The sequence below is a fragment of the Neolamprologus multifasciatus genome, chromosome 5 (assembly GCF_963576455.1).
Source record: "Neolamprologus multifasciatus chromosome 5, fNeoMul1.2, whole genome shotgun sequence".
NCBI classification, from domain to species: Eukaryota; Metazoa; Chordata; class Actinopteri; order Cichliformes; family Cichlidae; genus Neolamprologus; species Neolamprologus multifasciatus.
In genome coordinates this window covers 5,812,283-5,830,012 of record NC_140443.1, presented here as the reverse complement: position 1 = coordinate 5,830,012, position 17,730 = coordinate 5,812,283, and the positions used below count along the sequence as shown (strand labels likewise).

Below are 17,730 nucleotides of genomic sequence, written 5' to 3'. Positions count from 1 at the left end.
AGTTTGCTCCACCCTCTGCGTGACCCTTTTTCATACTAGTAATTAGCTGCTGTTGAATTTCTACCAGATGCAAAGCAACCACGTACAATATTGACTATTCATGTGGATATCTACGGCAGTTTATTAGATTATCATTTGATACACCACTCTCAAGTCTGACATATAACTGGTGCATTGTGATTTGGTTGTATTTTTCCAAAAGAAATGAATTTTAAAACGTCAAACTGTTACTAGAATTAAAATTTAGCTTTGAATTAAGGTGCGAAAATGTGCATGCCATTCTTTCTGTTTTGATGCAAGAAAATGGAAACGATTCCTCCAAACATCTGTGCACAATTGCAAAAAAAATTACTTTTAATCATGTTTTTACAGCTCAATCATCCCCTCATCCTCCCATTCCACTTCTGAATAAACCCTCTTCTTCATCATCCTCTCATTCCCCGACCTTCTACTTATGTTGCACATGAGAAATGAGAGGGGGATGGGAGGGAAGATGAATGAAACAGGGAGTGGGGAATGAAAGGGAGGGGGGGAACAAGAAGAGAGCAAGATTGGGGAAAATGCCCTTTGACTGGATTTAAAAGTCTGTGGCATTTCATTTTCAGAGAGAGGAGAGCTTCATCTCCTTCAGATCCTTTAAGGGCCAACCTAATTGATTAATGTTTCCATCTCATTGAGAAGAGGGGGGGGGTTGTGGTGGGGGACAGGGGGCATTTGAAGCTTAACTGGAGCCTTTTACATTCCCAAGTCTTAAAACAGAACCACCACAAAGAGAGATGATGACAGAATGAAAGTCGGAGTGATGAAACAAAGTGTAAAATTCCAGTAGATGAGTAAAATATGTTGAAGGTCAAAGTTGTTTCAATCTGAACATAGAGGGATAAAAAAATAGTCGTGTCTTACCCCATACTATAAGCTCCTCTTGTAATGAAATAATGTACGTGTTTTTAGCGAGGTATTCAGTTTTCAAAGAGGCTGTTTAGGTTTCTGCACCTGTCATCCAGCCGGGCAGCATCAGGCACTCTATATGATTGCAAAATCTAATGTAAGAAATCCACTGCCTTTTCATTGAAAGTGAAGACTGATAAAAAAAATTTAAAAAAACATGTCACTGACATCAAATCTAAAGTAAAGAAGGAAAATATACTTTCATATCTTGATAATTTAGTGCTTTGAACAGGTGATGCTTTCCCCAGTAACACTATTTATTTTTGACACATGATACATAAAGCCTTACAGTAATTTCCAGCCTTCCATGCCCACGACCCGAGGCCACGGGAACACAAAGCTGATCATGGCTGAACAGAAGTAATGGAAATTAATGTGAGGACAGACTCATAACATGATAGCTCTGTAGGCTCAGGTGTAAGCTGAGGTATGAATCTCAAAACTCTCTGAATGAAAATATACCATGATTACTTGCCCTTTGCATGTTTTTGACACCAACATGAAAATATTTATATATCGAAGACTCTACAGGCATTTCCAATCACACAACAAAACCAGTGGAGGGAAGCCAAAACAGTACTGACCTTTACCCAACATGGTATATTAAATATGAAAGGTCAGCTTCCACGGTTGGGGGAGGGTGGAAGTTAAGTCTAGCACATAGCAGACACAGACAAAATACTGTAATATCTATCAGGCAAATCCCCGAGCTGCCTTCAGAGGTCATTTGAATGTGAAGGGTGTTGAAGCAAGAGGAAAGCAAAGATACATAGTTCAGCAGTCCTTCCGCTGTTGTTGAACATGAGGCACGCTGCTCTGCAGTTGCATTTTTATAATCCTATTAATCATGCAAGCTTCTGTTACATCTGCTCGACTTCCTGAATCGTAAAAATTGCAATTTAATATAATTTGCGGTATTTTTTTCTCCCCCCCTTAAACGAAATAATACAAACTCCTCAATAACAACTGTACAATTGAATTCTGTTCAGTGTAATTAAGGCTCAGTTTTATAATTCAAATGTCCTTCTGAAAACGGAGTCAGCTATTTAGCTGCCAATCACTCTGCTCATCGCTGAATGCATGTAGTCTCCAAACAAAACAAAATTATTTCCCTTTATGCAAGCAGCTGCTTTTCACTCAGAATAAATTACTGTACAATAAGTTTGATGAGAGCCAGACATCTGTAGCTATGTTAACACATCATCTAATATTAACGTAAATTCTGGATCTTTAAATGTAAATCAACACATTGACTATAATCACATAGAATTTATATGCATTTCTTTCCCTCACAGAAAAAAATGCCTGTCAGCTTGGGACTGAGTTTTACTTGGGTATTATTATTTTTTTATATTATATTGCTTTTAAATTACATTTGAACTTAAAAACATAGTAATTCGTTTTATTGAGGTTTCGCATTAGTAAAAGGCAACGTTTCTTTCAAACCCACAAATCTAATCCAAATCCATTTTTCTTATTAAAGCATTTGCATGTTTGAAAACAGAGAAATTGTTTTGAAAAATTAGATGCTCTTTTTGACATACTCCAAGTCCCTTCATTCGAATCACCAAGTGAGCGCTTTTGTTTTTGTTTTTATTTTTCTTTGATTATCCATCTACTTCATTCTGAGATTTAACAGTTTTCTTCTCTCACACAAATATTACCACTGAGAAAGCCATGTTATGAATTAATGACAGTGATAGCAGAAAACAGAAAAACTACCAAATGGTTTTCATTAAAGAATAACATCGTGTACTACGACATTAAACATCCATAGCAAAAGCCTTTGCTCCAAATGAGATTAAAGCACTTCAGTTTCTCCTCAGAAACTCTTGAGCTGCGTCCCAATTTTTGAAGATCACATGTCAAATCTGCAGCTAATCCACAAATAACATGTTAGCATCAGTCCAAATGACCCATAAATTCCAAGCATTTCTAAGTTACTTATTGCTGTTGCCTTGTCAAAGACTGGGGTAAGAGTCACAAAGCAAAGTTTACTGGAGAAGTTATGATGGTAAATGGTAAATGGCCTGTATTTATATAGCGCTTTACTAGTCCCTAAGGACCCCAAAGACACTGGCGCCACCGGGCCCTCTGACCACCACCAGTAGGCAACGGGTGAAGTGTCTTGCCCAAGGACACAACGACCGAGACTGTCCAAGCCGGGGCTCGAACCGGCAACCTTCTGATTACAAGACGAACTCCCAACTCTTGAGCCACGATCGCCCAATGATGGTGCTATAAACAACCCTCAGCTTCTATGGTACAGCTCATCATGTTTACACTGTTCTTAAAAACCATGGTGTTTATGTTGGGTTTCCATTATTTACATTTTGTGCTGGTCATGTAACAATGTGATAAAAATCTGCAACAATAGACAGTGTAAATATAGCATATTAAAGTGATAAAGTGAGGATAGTGACGACTAGTTTGGTCTGAATTTGAGCAAAAGAAGTAAGTTAGTAAGTAAAATTATTTATGTAGCACTTTTCACAGACAAAAATCACAAAATGCTTCACAATACAAAGAATGAAAATACAACATATAACAATGTAAAGCAATAAGAAACCTGCATTCATCTTACATCTTTACAATAGGATGGTAGTGGTTGACATACTGTTGTATGTGGACTAGATGCTGACGGACTGGAGCTGTGTGGTGATGGTTTCATAATTTCCATTATAACAATCAGAAGACTAGAGAAAGCAAAGGACTCCTGTGACCTCTTGCTTAACAGTATCTCTTGTCCTTGACATAAAGGCCTTTCTTGAATATATCTCTTTTGTTTGTCTCATCTTTTTTTATTATTTCATGAAAAGTGTTCAGGATGAACAGTGGTAGGCACAGATGGATTGATCAAAATGCCATCAGTACTGAAGCTTGCATGCAGCATATTTTGAGTTTCCAATGTTCCAAATATTAAACCTAAGAAATATGATTTGAAATTGCAGCATTCACTGATGTTCAGAAGGGCTTGGTAACTTGCTTTCATAAACGGATTGGCCATCTGGAGAGCTTGGAGTTTTCCTGGTGGCTAGTCGACCTGTGGGTCAGGCAGCAAGCCAAGCAAGGCTGATACAAAAAGATTTTAAAACGTCCCAGACTGTAGCTTGATCTGACAGCTAGAGAGGGACAGGGGTGGGAGGCTGAAATATGAGGAAAGAAATTAAGACATAGAATGTGAAAAAATATTCAGTTAGAAGTGCAAGAAAACTATTTATCGCCGTATAGAAGGAGGAACGAGAAATGCCATCAGTGCAACAAGTGTTACTGCTGTTAACATTAACTTCCTATATAGCACGCTGTTCACACTTCAGAGCCAACCTACAAACTGGCAAACATAACCAAAAAGCCATCTTATAGCATTTAAAATGAGTATTTTGTACATAAAGCTAAAGACATAAGCATAAGCTCTGCTAGCACACCTTACTAGAGTGCATATTGTCAAGGGTTAAGTTGCTGCTTGTACAGAAATTTCAATAACTGCTTTAATTTAAAACATGGCAATTTACAGTTGCATTGTTATTTTATTTTATTGGGGGTAGAGAAAACCAACAATAACAATAAAATGGACTTGTTGCTGGCACATTCATTTCCTCATATTGTTATGATGTATAAGGTGCTGGGATACAGTTTCCTAACATGCTTCTAACATATTTTGTATTTCGGTACCTACAACTTGATATGATGGGATAAGATGACACACGCTATTTTATGCACATTTCACATTTGAGGTCAATACATTTTAAGATTTCTTAAGGCACTGAGGTGCAAACAGCAAAAAAAAAAACAATCTACTGATAACACAGTAAATTTAAGGTCCCCCCCCCCAATTTGTAATATTGACTCTTGCAAGTTTTCATCTTACTTGGTTTGTAGGATTTAAATTCAAGTAATATTATATTTTTTGTTGATGCAATTTTTTGCAACTTACAAAATTTTACGTTTTTTACATTTTTACTGTTCCTCTGGACGCAGCGTGTACTGTTTACTTAGGACTGTATTTGGATAGCAGCAGTGGTTTTGTAGCTACACTGACACATTTCAATAGTTCTTTTTACAAAATGGGTTGGCCACAGAAATTCCCATTATCGCATCTTCTGAATTACAACCAAGAGGTTGCTGTGAATGTTTTTTCCAGTTCAGTCGCTCATTTTTTAGAGCTGTGACCATGGCATTAACCTTGGTTAACCAAACCTTCTAGTAATTATCCATTCACATATTTTTTTCTTTACTTTGCTAAAAAAAACAACAAAATGAAAAATAGTCAGGGGCAAAACAGATATGTCACTACAGGCCACAAAAAGAATATCCGCCTTAAGTCGACAAGGAAAAGAATCTGATTTTTCACTGTTTCATTTTATCGAAGTAGACACAGCCTCACACTGATCTGAAACACCTACACGGGAGGCTTTTACTCATTGCTTTCTCTCCCCCCTTCTCTTTTCAAGTTCAATTATGCGGCCGTTTCTCACCAATATTATCACCAACCTAAATTCATCATTTAGGACTAAAGCTGAAACTGTGAGGAGTTGTGCTACCATTTTGCTTCTATCCGCAGTCAGGCTCTGACCACAAATGTACAGCTGTCAAAAGTGCTGTCTGTAAAAGCAACTGAGAGATAACAAAGATTTCACCTCACAGACTGTGCTGGGGAGAGGTAAATCCCCCTTCCACCATACTTTTAGTTTCATGTATCTAAGTCAATTTCTTTTGGTTATGTAAAATCAAAACATAATTTCAACCACCGAAGCATTCGCAGGCAGCCTTAGTGAAGTACCGCAGTTTATTTCAATGGTGCTTTTTTGGAAGCATTTTTCAAATTAATATTTGACATTCTGCAGACATTTAATTGCTTCCTGTAGTTCTGTGAGTGACAAATGAAACAGCCATCAAGCTCTTAAGTCATCAAAGGACTTTTTATTCCCTTTTGTGGTAACTTGGAAACATTAATTATGAACATCTGAAATAAAGAATGTCTTTATTTCTTTCTGCATCTTACTTGCGACAGGCAACATTTCTACCTGCAGTACAGAAGCTTAAATGTGGAGACACCATCACTTTAGAAAAGCTAATCTCATGCAGCATAATCAAGTATACTTTCTCACAGATTCTCTGAGAGCAATTTCCATCTGCACAAAAGATGTATCTTGAATTTTAGATAAGTGAAAAGAGGAGAGGATCTACAGATTTATACCATCTTGTAAAGTTACATAAGCCACTCTAGGCTCATGACATACTTAAATAAGCAAGGTTATGTAACAGCTCTATAACTGCACTTTACCATTGAATAGCAAAGCAAATTAAGTAGGTGCACAGGAATTTACAAGTGAAGCAAAACATTGTACCAGATTCCTGCTTTTGTTCTCCGTGTGCATTAAGCTGTGTTTTCACATAAAAAAATAAAGGTACAGCTGTAAAGTATTTCCCCCACTGCTGATGACTCACAGGAAGTTAAAGGGAAAAGTGAAAAATAAGTCAAAGCTGCACAAACAGAGCACGCACATGCACAGGCACACGTGCACACAATGTTTCTGTTAAGTTTATGCGAGACGCTGACAGATTGGCTGTGTGTTGTACCCATCTACTAAAGGAGAAAGGGGTGTGGTTTTAAGAGCTGGAAGAAGTTATTTATCACTATGGTGTGTAACCGTGCCCGCTTACAAATTCAGAATAGTGGCTGTTATGAGTAAAGCCTTTCACCGAGTCATTAATATTTGACAGAAAACACGGCTTTTTTATCAGACGAACATTTTTACCATTTCTTTTCTCTGCACTGATGTGAACCTTGTGTCACGGTGCATTACAGGGTTTTGCTTTTATCTTGCTTGGCTATGTTACCGCATCAGCCACACACCTCGATGTATCCAGCTCCTTCCCTCTTAGATCATGAATTGATAGTTAAAGGCAAAAAAAACGCACCTCCTCTACCATTTACCAATACACCTTAATTATTCCAAACAACTGTTTAAGTACTCTCAGTTAATCATTGCAGCATGTGATAATTTGTATATCGCGCTTCACATATGACGAACATGGCAGTTATATTGAAGACAGATGCAGCCGTGTGAATAACATTCCAAAGTCATGTTTTGTAATAGCTCATCTAATAACTCAATGAGAACTCATTTCTATTTGGATTAATACACTGCATGCTATACGCACTCCACTAACACACTTAACCTATGCGCTATAATGTAAACTGTATTAGAGCACTTCATTTTGTCAACAAGACAAACAAAACTAATTGCATTCACCTGTGTCAGATTTACAAAGATCAGAGGGTTTCTTCCCATTTCTAATGTCTGACATAAAATAAACACACCCTGTTTGGCTGTGCATGCAATCTATGGATATTATTATGTGCAATAAAATGGAAGGTTTAGAAAAATTGAAACATACTTTCCTGTAACTGGGAAAATTGATTAGGCATATTTAAATGAAAAGAGGTGTAGAATCTATTCTGCATAAGATCACATAACTGTAATCCTATATTCTACAGTGTAAGCTGTGTCATAATATATAACTATAGATGCATCTTCATCACAGGTTTATTCTAAAAACTATGTATCTATACATTACCAAAGTACAATATCTATAATAGTATTATCATTTATAATGTCTACATGCTGTCTTGATGCATGCTCAGGCATACAAGCAAATAAATCCTAGATTCTGTTTATCTGTATGGAACATTTTCAGTGGGAGAAACATTGTATCACTCATCACAAAGAGTTCTATAGTTTTTTCCTACTGAAACTATCTGGATGTTTTCAGTTTGAGAAAAGTCTGGGGAGAAACTTCTACAACTTGCACTCCTGGTGCACTGTATGTAATGTTTCTCCCACTGAAAACATTATATACAAATAAACAGAATCAACTTTCTGGGATGTGATTTAAGATTCTTTACCTTACACTTAAAGAGATTGTAGGACTCTCTGACTGTAGCTGTTGTCTTTTATGTTATACGTGTCCCTATATTTCATAGTTCCCAAAGAAGTGACCAGCACAAAACAGGAAATGATAGCCACAGTTATAGTTATGGCCACAAAGGCTGTATAGGGAAGAAGTCAGGGTGGTGTGATCGTTGAGAAAACATTGTACTTTAATGCAGGAGAATTAAATGTCCAAATTCACTTACTGAAAAGATTCAAATGAAACAGACATCTTTTGCTCCTGGAAGAACTAATGATATATTCATACCTTTTGCAAGATTTGAGATCTGTATCATTCAAAGTCTGATGTCATCAAGTCTTCAGATGAACCGAGGTATAAATTTTACATGAATAGATACAATTGTTTTTATATATAAAACCACATAATTCACTTACCAGGGCACAAAAAATATGATCTGATATGATGATAATGACAAAGGGCTAGGAATTAAGGGATTTATATTACAATTGTATCTGTTTACTTCCCATTCACTAAAAAGTTTATATTATAAGGAAAATACTTGAAATAGAGATTTGGAAACTGAAATTGGAAGTCTCCATTAAAAGCTCATTGCAAACAAGCTTGTGCCACCAGTGAATACACAGGTTAGAATAGCACACTTTAACTGATGAATGTGAACATAAGCCCTGCAAAGTTAAACTGTTATTATAAAGATAAACCAGAGATATGCTTTAAATACACAGAGGCTAAAGAAATGCTTCCTCACTGTGATTGGCTGCCCAGAAGACATGTAAGGACATTATTTCAAAAGAAATGTGGTTATTTCAATAGACCTTAAACCAACTTCTGGTTGGTTTGCTTCCAGAAAGTGGCAATTATAACAATAACTGTTGCAATGCTAGAATAGAATAGCTTTTTATTGTTATTATTCATGTACAGTGTTGGGAAGGTTACTTTTAAAATGTATTCCATTACAGAATACAGAATACATGCCCCAAAATGTATTCTGTAACGTATTCCGTTACGTTACTCAATGAGAGTAACGTATTCTGAATACTTTGGATTACTTAATATATTATCATGCTGTTTACAACTACATGAATGTACTATTGCTGTGATTTATTACTGTTACTGAAGGTCCGCGGCTCCGAACCGTAGTAAAGGGACCTCTGGCTAATACGGTGGGTTCTGTGTCGGGCTCATAGCTGAAAAATAGCTTTACTTTGTTGTCTGGGTCAACTTTGCTAGCGAGAGACAGAGAGAGGCGTTGAAAGGCTGCTCCAACGGAACTTGTTGTTTTTGGAGGAGAACACGAACATGGTGTACAGTCGAGTCTTATTAGCTTACTTACAACTGGGCTCGTCAGTCACTCTTCTTGGCTGCAGTGGTTATTATTATATTTACATGCTTCCAGCTCCCGTTTTTGCTTGGTGACAGCTCGTACTTTTCCTTTTTCTCCCTCCTCACGCTCACAGACACATAACGTGTATGACAGTCCATTCTCCCTGCAGCACGGACTACACTGCCTATGATGCTACATTCTTTAGAGCTATACCGGTAGCATTCTGCCTATTAGCTTAGCACAACAACAAAAAGGCCTCTCTCACCCAGGAAACACGCAGAGAGAGAGAGAGTCACCCTGTAACCATGGCAACCGTAACGCTGCCGCCTGGAACAACAGAACGTAGCTGTCAAACAAAACCCAAACAGGCCTGACCCGCGACAATATGAAACAGGGAAGTACCGCCGTGTAATCCATTTATTTCAACAAAGTAACTGTATTCTAAATACCACCTTTTTAAACGGTAACTGTAACGGAATACAGTTACTCATATTTTGTATTTTAAATACGTAACGGCGGTACATGTATTCCATTACTCCCCAACAATGTTCATGTATGACAAAATTGCAGGTGCTCTGCACCAACTGTGCATGGAATAAAAATATAAATAGTAGGACGGCTGGAATAAATAACAGACAAGAGGAGTATATACAAAACAGGAAAAGGGCACATAATAGAAAGGCACACATTAGAGGACACAGTGCTTGTTATAGTCTTGTTGTTGAAATAAGACAAAGATGTTTGTTGCAAGTATGTAAACATTTAGTATTTTGTCTTTGTTGAAAGAAAAAACACAGGTATGTTTAAAATGCCTTCAGCTTTAATTACATTAATATTTTAGATGAGCGTACAGGTCTGTACCTACACATCCTATTTTGACACTTTCTACACCAGAGTATTGTTTTAAACTTTACAAGGGGCTCATGAATCAGTAATACTTCAAGATCTCCCAGAATGACATACAGTATATGTTCATTGTTGTGGCTCAGTAGTGAACTGGACATCTGTAAGAATTACTGGATACACGAGGTACAAAGTACAATTAATAGATTTGTCCAAAATGTATCTGAACATAGTAAACATAGTGCTAAGTTGGAGCTCATTTATGGTAACTATGGAGATAAGTATAAATCAATCCTGTATGATTTCCTCTCAAACTTTTCTTTATTCTACTTAAACTAGTTGTCAAATAAGGAAACATCCTAAATGTATGTCAAATAAATAAATATAATAATAACACATTGAAGAATAAATATTTATTGCCACTGAGCTGCTAGCCACCTAGAAAATGCTTTGGCAAACCTTGTTAAAAGTCATCTTTTAAACTGACAGAGCAACAAGCAGCATCCAGAAGCCCCTTTATTTTACCACATCTAAAGTGTTACTAATGGTTGTGGTATGATTCTCTGTGTGCTCTATTTCAGCTCTGATACTTTTTCCACAAGTCCAGTGTTTTGTTTATGTATGTACCCGCTCACATTTGTGGCACAGTAGTTTATGACGAGGTGTGAGAGCATTTTTTTACTTGGTTCATCCGGCATTTCAAATTGCACACCGAGAAGAAAGCTTCCTCGGATTTCTCTGACATATCCAAACAAAGGAACTTAAATGCGGCAAATGGATCGCACAGGATAAGTAAGTAAAGTCAGTTGCATTTTAAATATGAAAGATTTTTTTTCATTACTTATTGTTAAATAACAAACTGTTTGTTAATCAGATAGCTAAGCTTGTATTGCTATACAATAATGAATCTTTTCTCTCATCTATAAGACAAAATATATACTGATTACAGCAAATTAAAGTCTAATGCTCATATCTAGTCAGCAACAAGGTCACTGTAACTATGCTTTCAGCCTTTTATTTCCATCTATAATGCACACAGGTGCAGCTTAATTCAATTGGAAGATGTTGCTCTGGTTATACACAAATAATACACTTCCCTGTTACCAGCAAAGTCGTTGTCATGGAGATGATGAGGCTTATATAAGCTCAAATGTATTTTTGCTCAATACAAGTGTATTGTCTTTACTGTGCTCATTTCATTATGATTTGTTTATACCCACAGATATAATGGCAAATTGATTCAACAGTCTCTGTCTTTTCCAGCCAGGCACAGCAATGCAAAGAGATACATTTAAAAATAAATCTTTTTTTTTCTCTTTTTTGTTGTTGTTTTTCTGGATGGCTAGTAAGGCGTAAGGGATCTGCTCTCAGTCAAAGCCATTTTATACCATCTGCAAAAGTTGATAACTGACATTTTGTATTTTCCCTCAGTATCACTTTTATCTGCATCACTGTCACAAGCAGAGCTACAGCTTTGATATTAAAATCACAGTTTTGTGAGAAAACAATGAATGATTATAGTTCTTACCTTTCAGCCAACTATGCAACAGTGATGGAAAAAGATCTTCCAGTGGGAGGGGTGTCATTCGCCTCACCTTTAACCTCGTGGCTGTGTATAGATCCAGCACCTACCAGCTTTCAGCAGAGGATTAAACAGCTAATGACAGAGAAGTGCCTTGATTGACAAGTTAAGGTTTCCTTCCTCGTCAGAAGGGCCTTTGTGTTTGTCTCTTGCCCATTTCTTCCCAGAACTCACATTTCACATTCCACCGTGACTTGAACAATTTCTAAATTTCTTCATTGTGAAATAGCTACAAGTGAACCTGAAGCTACTCTATTCACACCTTTAAAAAAAGCCTTTACATTGTATAATGAATAAGTCTCATTTAAAGTTCTCACACTGCTGTTTGTCCGCTTTGAACCAGATTTTCTCACATTGCATGTCCACTGCTCATCAGTGCAGCAAACATCTACAGTCTACTGCAGTCATCGTCTCAGATGAGGGAATTTTCAGCCCCAGTGAAACATGTGGGAGTACGTATTTACTGTATATTTATTTTAAGCCTTTGACTGTATTTGAATTGAAAGAAGGGCTGTTGGTGGTGGGTATCACCACTTGTAAAACTAAAACAACTTCAGACAAAGGATTTTGAATAACCCTGTTTAGATATGATTTTGTCTGGAGAGCCCCTAGTACATTCAAAGCTAGCACTCCTGCTTCACTAGCATACATGTAGCGCTGTATGGACATTCTAAACATTTTGACAGCTAAGAAAAAACACAATACAGGATGTGAAGGCAGGTCAAAAAATGAAGTGATCCTCCTACTAATGTTCCTGTCATATGTTCTAAAATGTATGGCGTGTAAGTTAGCGTTACATCAATAGAAACTGACAGAGAATAATAGCACGAAGAGCAAAGCTGGAAGGACTTGTCTGTCTGTCTCTCTCAGTCATCTGGACCAACCTGTCCACAATCACAGCCTCTTAGAAGATTTGCTACTGGTTGGGGAATTTGTAGCCGAGCGATGCGTCAGGGGTTGTCATATAAAATGTAAGTGCTTTCCCCCTGAGTAATTTAATCACAGACTTTTATGGAGGCATCAGGCAGCACATTGAAAGACAGAGTGAAAGATCTGTAATTGGCATTCTTTCATTCAAAGTAATATATGGAATATGTGGTATAATTACAGCACCGGTAATGGTCTGAGGATGACTGAAATGCTAACGCATAGCAATTGGTTTAATGTGTGTTCATCAGGGGGAATTTGCACCATATTGACTTGTGACTTTCCTTGGTGGTATTTCATTTGGACTAGTCAGACATTACGGTGTGGCGCACCTAAGCGCCCATCTACTCATCTCAGACTTTGGAACGGTGAAAAACTTTGGCTTCTTAATAAGTGAAACTTAGCAGAAATCTGAGTGAAAAATAATGTGAAAAAATGAGTAAGATGTGTGGGTGATGTCTGAGATTAACTCGACCATCAGCATAAAGCTCCCGAATAATCTGAAAACCCACTTATGCGACCGTGCTATTTGAATAGATACTTTCATTTCACCGTCTGCTTGACGCGAAATTTGATGACACCTTTTTTTGTGGCAAAGTTTACGACCAATATTTAAATTTGAGCATCTAAATGAACAAAGCACAAGACAACTGATTAATGGCTAATATATATTTAATTTATTTACCTATTGGTAGGGTAGTTTAGGCAAGCCTCATATTTAAAAATAAAATACATTTTATGTTTTCTCTGATAGCTTACAATAGACTTACATTTACAAAGTTCTTCATATCTATACAAATATATTTTTTCATATTTATCTTTTCCGTTTTCTTCTTTTTAAAACGTAAAGCATAAGATTAAGCGCTTACCTATTTTTTTCTTAGTTAATTACAATAAACAAAATGTTATGAAACTTTATGTGTGTGGGATTACCTTCACTACACAGTAATGCCTTGTTTATGATAAACTGTAGATGACACTAACACATTGTGGCGACACAAAAATAATTATTTACTGGAAACCAGGCGGTTCCTTGATGGCTTGGGAGTTAACACACTGCATGGTACATGTTTACGGTACTTTGGGCCTTTCCATTCGCATCAGCCCTCTCATTTCTCTGTTTCTAAGCTAAACCAATCAGGTGGATCTGCTGCTCCACACAACCTCTGTACCACACATGTGTGTGTTTGTGTGGGTGTGTGTGGCAATATAAAGCCAGTTAGCGATGGTTTATAGATATAACAGTTTATAGAACGTTTCCATAAATTTTTTTTTATTTGTGTCATGTAACATCATCTAAATGAGCTCCAGAACTGTCTTGCAAATATACAAGTAAGAGGCATGCATTTTGCCTCCTAATTAGCAGTGTAATGTAACCTGAGGATGGTGTCACCCAAACATTCAGAAACATTAGGTGCAGTCACACTTTCCATCATCTCATTTATCAAGAAACAATACTGAAATAAGATCCAGGAGAGAAAACGTGAACGAGACATGAGAGGAGAAAGGCACAGAGAGAGTGTTGGAAACAGAAGAGGACAATGTTCCACAATCCTCAGATAAACTCAATGTGACAAGATGGTTACTTTCTCCCTCTGCTGTGACAGTTAATTTTGGACTAGGAAAAATGTCAAAAATGTTTAGCTGCGCTTGAGCGGAGTTAATTACAGAGCCCAAGGCAACTCAAACTAGGGCTGCTAATGGCCCTGACTTACAGATAAAGCTCCATTAAACAAGACTGTTTTTTTAGCCACTGATCTAATTTACTTAAAATCAAACATTTTGGCAGCAGCAATTAGATTGTCCCTGTTTAGGTTCGAATCTTTAAGCTGCCATTAATCTGATTAATGCTTCATCTTGTTTGTAATCATTAAAAAAAACACACAAAAAAACCCTTTATCCTCTGGAAGTAGAGCATTGTGTACAACGTTATGTGACAGCATGCATGAGAAACGAAACTACGTACGTGCAAAGATATATTCAATGCTAGTTTGACATTCATGCTCTAAACTGTCACCACTTGACATTTAGACCCTCTGACCACCTATTAAACAGTTGCTCTCGTGTTTCTGCCTTTCTCTCTATCTCTTTGTTTCTTTCCTTCCTTTGAGGTCAGCGAACCACAGTGTTAGTGTTTTCAAGCCGCTCTTACATATCTTTGTGGTTGCATCACTTCCTTCTCACAGGTCCCTTCGGCACTGCTGCACTGACACGTGAAAGTCTATGAAACAGCAATCAAGACATCGGTAGCACAGAGGCCAGAGCCAAGTGAACCCAGTCCCAGAGATCGGGACCCAGAGATGGCCCGTGAAATGAGTTGGAGTTGGAAAACCACCGGAGGGATATGCCACGCTCTACTGCCAATTTCACTATCATAATCAGCCTCCGCTTATAGAGTGATATTATAAGCCTGGCTATTTTCGCTGACACTTTTGCTCCTTTTTTCTTTTTCTTTTTTTGGCGCAGATGATAAGGAAGATGATACGAATTTTGCAGCGACTGAACTGTAGATTCTGCAATAAAGAAAAAATAAAGAATGAAGCTGTTGATTCGAACTCACAAATATCTGCTACGAGCTTGATGCCTGGGTAATGATTGATGGTGAAGAACTTCATTACATAAGCATATGTGCTCAAGTAAAAGACTTGACAATATAAGTTGTCATCAAACCATCAGCTGAGTCCTACTAAAGTTTGAAAGGGCGCCCATTAACCAAGGCCAAATTGAATCCAGATGTTGTCAAGAAGGTTATCGCTCTAAAATAAATGTTGTCTCAGCATGTTGATATGCTTCTTATACTCCTATAAAATATAATTATGCAACCACAACAACCACACTCAAGTTAATGAACCAACAGAAGTCTTGGTCTTCCTGTGGATCTTTTTAATAGATGTGGTTGCTTTGCTAAAACCTCCACGTTTTCTGTCTCACTGGCCATATGTCAAAAAGGGAATCGAAAGCTTCTGCAACAGTCTCTTTTTTTAAGTGGGGCTTATTATAAACCAAATCTGCGCTTAAATGAATAAATCATAGCAGGTAAAGTACAGCTTATGATTTCTCACTTTGTTTTTATTGCTGTAGGATGAACTGTAGGATGAACTGATTTCTCAGAATTACCCGAAGCCATGCGGCTGACATATCAGAAAAACCCAAAACATCATCATGCAGTCCCTTTTATCTCAGGATCTGATTTATGTACACCACTACAGTAGCTAGTCATATTACACGTGGACTAGTGGCCTGATTTTTTTTAGTATACCCAAAAAGGAAATGGTGAACTTACGGAAATAATGAGATTCTTGAATCCACATCAGAATAAAGCACCCATTAACCTAAGGAGACAAAGTAAGTAGTAACTAATTAGATTTTGGTTGGTGCTAATTGCGTCTTATATTGGGCAGAAGGAGATGAGTTTTGTTCTGATTTAACAGCGACTCATTATTAACTTGTTCCCAAGTTATTTATCATGATTTATTATTTACTAGATATCTTTCTCCAACATTTGGTTTGTTAATTCTTTAATTCCTGAGGATTTTGCGTACTTTGTATGAATACTTTGTCTTTGTTCTAGATGCAAAAAGCAAATAGGCATACACCAACAACAACTTTGATTTCATTCAACTGACCTTTCAAAATGTAGGTCACTATGTTTATACCCTGTGCAGAGACCACTATAAGCAATTCTGTGATTTTTGTGACTGTTATTGAGTTTCTTTATATGTATTTAATTTTCATATGCAACATGTTTCAATACACATCTGGATGTATTTAAATGAATGTATGTTTATTTTTATCAGTTGTACTTTTAATTGTATGCTTTGTTTATGGGAAAGTTTTGCTGTTTAAAGAAATTTCAGATTTTAGATAATATACTGCACCCTTTCTTTCCTCTTTATTAACCAATTTGGTACCACTGGAGGTACTGTGAAGAACCAGTTATATATTTATATGCTGGACTCTTTGCAACCTAAGTACCAACCCCATGATTCTTTAGCCTGTAGCGTCTTTAGCTATGATAACTTTAAGTAATAAGTTTTTGTATGACTTTACCTGTCCCATTTCATTGTGGAAGATTTTAGTCCATTCTGCTACACAGCGTTACTTTGGTTCATTGAATTTTGCAATCATTCATTTATACAGAGCTTCTTAAAGGTCCCCCCACAGCATTTCAGTTTGGTTAGGGTCTGAGCTTTGTTTCATTGCAACGCCTTGATTCTTTTTTTTGCACGATCTGATATCCTCATGTTGGTGTTGTTCCCAGATCATCATACTAAAGGTTGTTCCAGGATCAACATTGCAAGTGACCAATCAGAATGTTGTGATGTCATACTTTTGCGACTTTGGGAAAAACCGGCGTAAAACAAAAAACTGTACTTAAGCTGCGAGAAACCGCCTTTGTCCGCCGATCAACAGACCCTAACCCTGACCCTAACCCTAACCCTTTAATAAACGCTAAGCAGAATTGATATTGTCCTTGCAACATTGGAATTTCATAAATGCACTAATGGGTTGGTGCGCAAAAGAATAAAGTCACAATAATGTGATTGGTCACTTCTGGGAACAACACCAACACGAGGATATCAGATCATCCCTTTTTTTTAGCCATTCTGTTGTAGATCTGGTTGTTGTTGCACAAAACAATTTCAGCTAAACTTTAGCCGTCGGACAGATGGCCTGACATCTGACTATAGAATACTTTGGTATGCAGAGAAGTTTATGGTCAACTCACTGCAATGTGGCTGCAAAATGAACCACAATCAACACCAATCCACCTCTGTGTTGCTGTGAGGTGTTTTTTTATCTGATATGTTGGATTTGTTAATTGTCAAACGGGGCACTGTGAATTATCTCCAAACATCTCAGCTGTGGTCTCTTCTGTCTAAAGGACATTGTTCCAGATGTGTTGTAGTTTGTTCAGATTTAGCGTTGCAGACCGCAATGCTGCCATGTTTATTTTTAAGCGAAGAGGTTTTCTCCTGGCAATCCTTAAAAACAATCCATACCCATTTAGTCTTTTTTTCTACCTTCCTAACTTTGACCTTTAACATGCTAACTGAGGCCTGCGGAGTCTGAGATGTAGGCCTTAGATGTTTTGCAATTTCTTTGAGCATTGCATGGCCTGAACTTAGGGTGCATTTGATGGGATGTTCACTCCCAGGAAGACTGTGCTAATACACTCCTGAATACTCCT

General features: G+C 37.3%; 1 protein-coding gene and 1 long non-coding RNA gene across 2 annotated transcripts in view; one reads left to right on the top strand and one right to left on the bottom strand.

Moving 5' to 3' along the window:
- Positions 1-11,654, bottom strand: part of tox2 (TOX high mobility group box family member 2) — a 112,993-nt gene extending 101,339 nt beyond the window's left edge. The window contains exon 1 of the mRNA XM_085161042.1: positions 11,559-11,654. The gene's annotated coding sequence lies outside the window, so the exon portion shown is untranslated. The remainder of the gene's footprint in view (positions 1-11,558) is intronic.
- Positions 7,595-16,971, top strand: LOC146517912 (uncharacterized). The gene is made up of 2 exons (XR_014874274.1): positions 7,595-10,822; positions 11,566-16,971. It is a non-coding gene; the product is annotated as an uncharacterized LOC146517912 (long non-coding RNA).
- Positions 16,972-17,730: the final 759 nt, after the last annotated feature.